Source organism: Triticum dicoccoides, chromosome 4A, assembly GCF_002162155.2.
Source record: "Triticum dicoccoides isolate Atlit2015 ecotype Zavitan chromosome 4A, WEW_v2.0, whole genome shotgun sequence".
NCBI classification, from domain to species: Eukaryota; Viridiplantae; Streptophyta; class Magnoliopsida; order Poales; family Poaceae; genus Triticum; species Triticum dicoccoides.
Window position 1 is genome coordinate 2910069 of NC_041386.1, and position 7574 is coordinate 2917642.

The window sequence follows — 7574 nt, forward strand, 5'->3', positions numbered from 1 at the left end:
GATAATAAAGAGCGTGTAAATAAAAATAGGGGCTGTTTAGATAAAGAAATAACTAAATTAGTAGTAGAGAGCTTGTTGTCACACAAGAAAGTTATTTGTCCTAGGCAATTGATAACTAGACCGGTAATCACTATTGCAATTTTATTTGAGGGAGAGGCGTAAGCTAATATACTTTCTCTTATTAGATCATATGCACTTATGATTGGAACTCTAGCAAGCATCCGCAACTACTAAAGATCATTAAGGTAAAACCCAACTATAGCATTATAAGGCATCAAGTCCTTTTTATTCCCATACACAAACAACCTACTTACTCGGGTATGTGTTTCTATCACTCACGCCACCCACCATAAGCAAATCATGAACATATTGCAAACCCTACAGCGGGGATCCCTCACGCTTGCGCGACACAGAGAGCACCATAGGACAGCACCAATAATAAAAAATGCAACCCAAACCAATCACGATCATCAATTAACCCATAGGACAAAACGGATCTACTCAAACATCATAGGATAGCCATACATCATTGGGAAATAATATGTAGCATTGAGCACCATGTTTAAGTAGAGATTACAGCGGGTAAAAGAGGGGTTACACCACTGCATAGAGGGAGAAGAGTTGGTGATGATGGCGGTGAAGTTGTTGGTGTAGATTGCAGTGATGATGATGGCCCCGGCGGCGTTCCGGCACCACCGGGAGAGGGGGAGAGAGCCCCCCTTCTTCTTCTTCTTCCTTGACCTTCTCCCTAGATGGGAGAAGGGTTTCCCCTCTGGTCCATGGCCTCCATGGCATGGGAGGGGCGAGAGCCCCTCCGAGATTGGATTTGTCTCTCTGTTTCTGCGTTCCAGATTCTGCCCTTTCACCGTTTCTTATATTCCCGGAGATTCGTAACTCCGATTGAGCTAAAATTTGGACACAAATTTTATCCGGATATTAGCTTTCTTGCGGCGAAAGAAGGGCACCAACCGCCTTACGGGGTGTCCACGAGGGTCAGGGGCGTGCCCCCTTCCTCGTGGGCCCCTCGAGCATTGTCTCCCGTTGATTTCACTTCCCAAAATTCACATATATTCCAAAAAAAATCTCCGTCGGTTTTTATCCCGTTTGGACTCCATTTGATATGGATTTATTGTGAAACAAAAAACATGCAACAAACAGGAACTGGCACTGGGCACTGGATCAATATGTTAGTCCCAAAAATAGTATAAAAAGTTGCCATAATTTGGACACAAATTTTATCCGGATATTAGCTTTCTTGCGGCGAAAGAAGGGCACCAACCGCCTTACGGGGTGTCCACGAGGGCCAGGGGCGTGCCCCCTTCCTCGTGGGCCCCTCGAGCATTGTCTCCCGTTGATTTCACTTCCCAAAATTCACATATATTCCAAAAAAAATCTCCGTCGGTTTTTATCCCGTTTGGACTCCATTTGATATGGATTTATTGTGAAACAAAAAACATGCAACAAACAGGAACTGGCACTGGGCACTGGATCAATATGTTAGTCCCAAAAATAGTATAAAAAGTTGCCATAAGTATATGAAAGTTGTATAATATTGGCATGGAACAATCAAAAATTATAGATACGACGGAGATGTATCAACCGGCCGTAGTGAAACTCGATTCAACTAAAGTTGGAGAAACAGACACCCGCTAGCCACATGTGTGCGAAGCATATCGGTAGAACCAGTCTCATGAATGCGGTCATGTAAATCGGTCCGGGCCACTTCATCCAACAATACCGCTGAATCTAAGTAAGACGTTGGTGGTAAGTAGTATGACTATTATTGTTGGGGAACTCGGTATTTCAAAAATATCCCTACGATCACGCAAGATCTATCTAGGAGATGCATATCAACGAGAGGGGAGAGTGTTTCCACATACCCCCGTGGACCGAAAGAGGAAGCGTTTAGTAACGCGGTTGATGTAGTCGAACGTCTTCGCGATCCAACCGATCCTAGCACCGAACATATGGCACCTCCACATTCAGCACACGTTCAGCTCGATGACGTACCTCGATCTCTTGATCCAGTTGAGGACGAGGGAGAGTTCCGTCAGCATGATGGCATGGTGACGGTGATGATGAAGTTATCGGTGCAGGGCTTCGCCTAAGCACTACGATGATATGACCAAGGTGTGTAACTATGGAGGGGGCACCGCACACGGTTAAGAGAAACTTGTGTGTTCTAGGGTGCCCCCTTCCCCCGTATATAAAGGAGGGGAGGGGGTGGCTGGCCGGCCCTGTAGGGCGTGCCAGGAGGAGGGAGTCCTACTAGGACTCCAAGTTCTAGTAGGATTCCACCTAAAGGAAAGGGGAAAGAAGGAAGGAAGAGGGGGAAGGAAGGAAAGGAAAGGGGGGCCGCCCCCTTCCCCTAGTCCAATTCGGACCCAAGGGGGGCACATGGCCAGCCCGTGGTGGCCCTTCCTCTCTTCCCACTAAGGCCCATCAAGGGCCATCAGTTCCCTCGGGGGGTTCCGATAACCCTCCAGCACTCCGATAATTATCCGGTACCTCTCGGAACTCATCCGGTGTCCGAATAACATCGTCCAATATATCAATCTTTATGTCTCGACCATTTCGAGACTCTTCGTCATGTCCGTGATCTCATCTGGGACTTCGAACAATCTGGGGTCATCAAATCACATAACTCATAATACAAATCGTCATCGAACGTTAAGTGTGTGGACCCTACGGGTTCGAGAACTATGTAGACATGACCGAGACACATCTCTAGTCAATAACCAATAGTGGAACCTGGATGCTCATATTGGCTCCTACATATTCTACGAAGATCTTTATCGGTCAAACCACATAACAACATACGCTGTTCCCTTTTTCATCGGTATGTTACTTGCCCGAGATTCGATCGTTGGTATCATCATACCTAGTTCAATATCGTTACCGGCAAGTCTCTTTACTCATTCCGTAATGCATCATCCCGCAACTAACTCATTAGTCACATTGCTTGCAAGGCTTATAGTGATGAGCATTACCGAGAGGGCCCTGGGATACCTCTCCGAAACACGGAGTGACAAATCCTAATCTCGACCTATGCCAACTCAACAAACACCATCAGAGATACCTGTAGAGCATCTTTATAATCACCCAGTTACGTTGTGACATTTGATAGCACACAAGGTGTTCCTCCGGTATTCGGGAGTTGCATAATCTCATAGTTAGAGGAACATGTATAAGTCATGAAGAAAGCAATAGCAATAAAACTAAACGATCGTTTATGCTAAGCTAACGGATGGGTCTTGTCCATAACCTCATTCTCTAATGATGTGATCCCGTTCATCAAATGACAACATATGTCCATGGTCAGGAAATTTAACCATCTTTGATTAACGAGCTAGTCTAGAAGAGGCATACAAGGGACACTCTGTTTGTCTATGTATCCACACATGTACTAAGTTTCCGGTTAATACAATTCTAGCATGAATAATAAAAAATTATCATGATATAAGGAAATATAAATAACAACTTTATTATTGCCTCTAGGGCATATTTCCTTCAGTCTCCCACTTGCACTAGAGTCAATAATCTAGATTACATAGTAATGATTCTAACACCCATGGAGTCTTGGTGTTGATCATGTTTTGCTCGTGAGAGAGGCTTAGTCAATGGGTCTGCAACATTCAGATCTGTATGTATCTTGCAAATCTCTATGTCTCCCTCCTTGACCTGATCGCAGATGGAATTAAAGCGTCTCCTGATATGTTTGGTTCTCTTGTGAAATCTGGATTCCTTCGCTAAGGCAATTGCTCCAGTATTGTCACAAAAGATTTTCATTGGACCCGATGCACTAGGTATGACGCCTAGATCGGATATGAACTCCATCATCCAGACTCCTTCATTTGCTGCTTCCGAAGCAGCTATGTACTCCGCTTCACATGTAGACCCTGCCACGGCGCTCTGCTTGGAACTACACCAACTGAGAGCTCCACCATTCAATATAAATATGTATCCGATTTTTGACTTAGAGTCATCCGGATCAGTGTAAAAGCTTGCATCGACGTAACCGTTTACGACGAACTCTTTGTCACCTCCATAAACGAGAAACATATCCTTAGTCCTTTTCAGGCATTTCAGCATGTTCTTGACCGCTGTTCAGTCATCCACTCCTGGATTACTTTGGTACCTCCCTGCTAAACTAATAGCAAGGCACACATCAGGTCTGGTACACATCATTGCATACATGATAGAACCTATGGCTGAGGCATAGGGAATTACTTTCATTTTCTCTCTATCTTCTGCAGTGGTTGGGCATTGAGTCTGACTCAACTTCACACCTTGTAACACAGGCAAGAACCCTTCCTTTAACCGATCCATTTTGAACTTCTTCAAAACTTTATCAAGGTATGTGCTCTGTGAAAGTCCAATTAAGCGTCTTGATCTATCTCTATAGATATTGATGCCCAATATATAAGCAGCTTCACCGAGGTCTTTCATTGAAAAATTCTTATTCAAGTATCCTTTTATGCTATTCAGAAATTCAGTATCATTTCCAATCAACAATATGTCATCCACATATAATATCAGAAATGCTACAGAGCTCCCACTCACTTTCTTGTAAATACAGGCTTCTCCAAAAGTCTGTATAAAACCATATGCTTTGATCACACTATCAAAGCGTATACTCCAACTCCGAGAGGCTTGCACTAGTCCATAAATGGATCGCCGGAGCTTGCACACTTTGTTAGCACCTTTTGGATCGACAAAACCTTCCGGTTGCATCATATACAACTCTTATTTAAGATATCCATTAAGGAATGCAGTTTTGACATCCATTTGCCAAATTCCATAATCATAAAATGCGGCAATTGCTAACATGATTCAGATAGACTTAAGCATCGCTATGGGTGAGAAGGTCTCATCGTAGTCAACTCCTTGAACTTGTCGAAAACCTTTCGCAACAAGTCGAGCTTTGTAGACAGTAACATTATCGTCAGCGTCAGTCTTCTTCTTGAAGATCCATTTATTTTCTATTGCTTGCCGATCATCGGGCAAGTCAACCAAAGTCCACAATTTGTTCTCATACATGGATCCCATCTCAGATTTCATGGCCTCAAGCCATTTCGCAGAATCTGGGCTCATCATCGCTTCCTCATAGTTCGTAGGTTCGTCATGGTCAAGTAACATGACCTCTAGAACAGGATTACCGTACCACTCTGGTGCGGATCTTACTCTAGTTGACCTACGAGGTTCGGTAGTAACTTGAACAAAAGTTTCATGATCATCATCATTAGCTTCCTCGCTAATTGGTGTAGGAATCACTGGAACTAATTTCTGTGATGAACTACTTTCCAATTCGGGAGAAGGTACAATTACCTCATCAAGTTCTACTTTCCTCCCACTCACTTCTTCTGAGAGAAACTCCTTCTCTAGAAAGGATCCATTTTTAGGAACGAATATCTTGCCATCGGATCTGTGATAGAAGGTGTGCCCAATAGTCTCCTTTGGGTATCCTATGAAGACACATTTCTCCGATTTGGGTTCGAGCTTATCAGGTTGAAGCGTTTTCACATAAGCATCGCAGCCCCAAACTTTAAGAAACGACAACTTGGGTTTCTTGCCAAACCACAGTTCATATGGTGTCATCTCAACGGATTTAGATGGTGCCCTATTTAACGTCAATGCAGTCGTCTCTAAAGCATAACCGCAAAATGATAGCGGTAAATCCGTAAGAGACATCATAGATCGCACCATATCTAATAAAGTACGATTACGACATTCGGACACACCATTACGCTGTGGTGTTCCAGGTGGCGTGAGTTGCAAAACTATTCCACATTGTTTCAAATGAAGACCAAACTCGTAACTCAAATATTCTCCTCCACGATCAGATCGTAGAAACTTTATTTTCTTGTTACGATGATTTTCCACTTCACTCTGAAATTCTTTGAACTTTTCAAATGTTTCAGGCTTATGTTTCATCAAGTAGATATACCCATATCTGCTCAAATCATCTGTGAAGGTCAGAAAATAACGATACATGTCGCGAGCCTCAATACTCATTGGACCGCATACATCAGTATGTATTATTTCCAACAAGTCTGTTGCTCGCTCCATTGTTCCGGACAATAGAGTCTTAGTCATCTTGCCCATGAGGCATGGTTCAAAAGCATCAAGTGATTCCAAAAGTCCATCAGCATGGAGTTTCTTCATGTGCTTTACACCAATATGACCTAAATGGCAGTGCCACAAATAAGTTTCACTATAATTATTAAACTTGTATCTTTTGGCTTCAATACTATGATTATGTGTATCACTACTATCGAGATTCAACAAAAAATAGACCACTCATCAAGGGTGCATGACCATAAAAGATATTACTCATATAATAGAACAACCATTATTCTCCGATTTAAATGAATAACCGTCTCGCATCAAACAAGATCCAGATATAATGTTCATGCTTAACGCTGGCACCAAATAAAAATTATTCAGGTCTAAAACTAATCCCGAAGGTAGATGTAGAGGTAGCGTGCCGACGGCGATCACATCGACTTTGAAACCATTTCCCACGCGCATCGTCACCTTGTCCTTAGCCAATCTTCGTTTAATCCGTAGCCCCTATTTTGAGTTGTAAATATGAGCAACAGAACCAGTATCAAATACCCAGGCGCTACTACGAGTGTTAGTAATGTACACATCAATAACATGTATATCAAATATACCTTTCACTTTGCAATCCTTCTTATCCACCAAATACTTTGGGCAGCTCTGCTTCCAGTGACAAGTCCCTTTGCAGTAGAAGCTCTTAGTCTCAGGCTTAGGTCCAGACTTGGGCTTCTTCACTTGAGTAGCAACTTGCTTGCCGTTCTTCTTCAAGTTCCCCTTCTTCCCTTTGCCCTTTTTCTTGAAACTAGTGGTTTTGTTAACCATCAACACTTGATGATCCTTCTTGATTTCTACCTCTGCAGCCTTTAGCATCGCGAAGAGCTCGGGTATTCTCTTATCCATCCCTTGCATATTATAGTTCATCATGAAGATTTGTAGCTTGGTGGCAGTGATTGAAGAACTCTGTGAATGACACTATCATCAGGAACATTAACTCCCAGTTGAGTCAAGTGGTTGTGGTACCCAGACATTCTGAGTATATGTTCACTGACAGAACTATTCTCCTCCATCTTGCGGCTGTAGAACTTATTGGAGACTTCATATCTCTCAATCCGGGCATTTGCTTGAAATATTAACTTCAACTTTTGGAACATCTTATATGCAAGATGTCATTCAAAACATCGTTGAAGTCCCGGTTCTAAGCCGTAAAACATGGCACACTGAACTATCGAGTAGTCATCAGCTTTGCTCTACCAGACGTTCATAACGTCCGTAGTTGCTCCTGCATCGGGTCTTGCACCTAGCGGTGCTTCCAGGACGTAATTCTTCTGTGCAACAATGAGGATAATCATCACGTTATGGACCCAGTCCGTGTAGTTGCTACCATCATCTTTCAACTTAGCTTTCTCTAGGAACGCATTAAAATTCAAAGGAACGGTAGCACGTGCCATTGATCTACAACAACATAGACATGCAAAATACTATCAGGTACTAAGTTCATGATAAATTAAAGT